Raw genomic sequence first — 1,554 nt, forward strand, 5'->3', positions numbered from 1 at the left:
CAGTACTTGATGAGGCGCCGTTTAATGTGTAGATCTGTTCACTGCGCATGCGCATATATCAATGCATTATGCTAAAGCTGTGCATCCGGGGCACCGGTGTACCGTAAGAAATAGACATGCCATAAGAACCCTGCTGTTTTAAAGTTCACCTAAAAACGAAAAAATCTGTAATTAATTATTCACCCTATTGTTGTGCTAATCCCATATGCTATTTTTTTCTTTTTTCTGTCAAACACAAAAGGAAAAGGTCTGAAATCTTCTTGTCCATTCAATAACAGTTCATACATGTGTATGTCAAGATGTAATCGGTACTGATTACAAATTACACAACTTAAAATGCAACCAGTTACATAACCTTTTAGATGATTACACTTTTAGGTAATCTAATCTGTTTTCTTTTTAATTATTTCTGGATTACTCATTGCATTTTTTGATGAAAATAAAATAATTAATTTTAAATGTAGCCTATTAAGTGCCCATTAACACTCATTAAAGGGATAGTACATCCAAAAATAAAAATTCAGCCATTGTTTACTCACCCCTGTGTTGTTATAACCCTATATGACTTTCTTTCTTTCTCTTAACACAAAGGGAGAAATTGTGAAAATTTCAAATTTCTCTTTAAGCTTCAAAAGAACACAAAAGTATAATTCAGAAGTCTAATAAACAGGTGGGTAGTAACGCGCTACATTTACTTGAGTAACTTTTTTGGGGGAAATTTACTTTTAGAGAAGGTTTAAAAGTGGGTACTTTTTACTCTCACTCAAGTAAATTTCTAATGCAATTTTTTTACTTTTACTTGTTTACAATGGGTGGCGTTCCTGTCGTTACATTACTGGGTTTCATTTTAATTAATGTGTAATTTTTTGGAAGATTATTGAATGGGACTTTTAAGTTCACACAGCTGCGGGTGCTGAGCCACTGTCACAGACTGTCGCTCAAATCGTCACTGCTGCAGCATCATGCACTTCAAACAAAGTGAAACACTTTCTTCGCTCCGCACATGAAAAAAAGAATAGTTTCGTCATGCAATGCCTTCATTTAACACCAAGACAAGCTGATATTTCAAGATTAAAATCACAGCTCCAATTTAAGGCAGCACGCTGAGGTACATTTTGGCTCTAATCCTATCGCGGGCTTTTCTGTGTAATAAGATGATCATTTTCAGGGTGATAATATAACTGGGCTCTTATGACATCAGTTTTTAAGTGTACATTTTTAAATCAGTGCAGCAATATATCAGTGTGCTTTGTCCCACGTCCTGCATGTCATGAGCAGTATTTACGCATTTACTCCGCGCCCTCGCGGGGTACTGGAAACTATCACAGCTGCTTCAGGCAGATTAGCTGTATAAATACATGTAAATATCCAAGTTGAGCGTAAATCACTGCCATTCGCGTGATCGACAACTGGAGCGCGAACAGACAGCATTTCCACGTGTGCACAGCGCGTGAGACATGCGCGGGCGCGAGGCAATCGTATGGCGAAGAGAGTGGCTGTGTTCGCAATCGTTCACTCATTTACTATTTCCTATATAGTGAATGGCAGTTAGTG

Source organism: Myxocyprinus asiaticus, chromosome 41, assembly GCF_019703515.2.
Source record: "Myxocyprinus asiaticus isolate MX2 ecotype Aquarium Trade chromosome 41, UBuf_Myxa_2, whole genome shotgun sequence".
NCBI lineage: Eukaryota > Metazoa > Chordata > Actinopteri > Cypriniformes > Catostomidae > Myxocyprinus > Myxocyprinus asiaticus.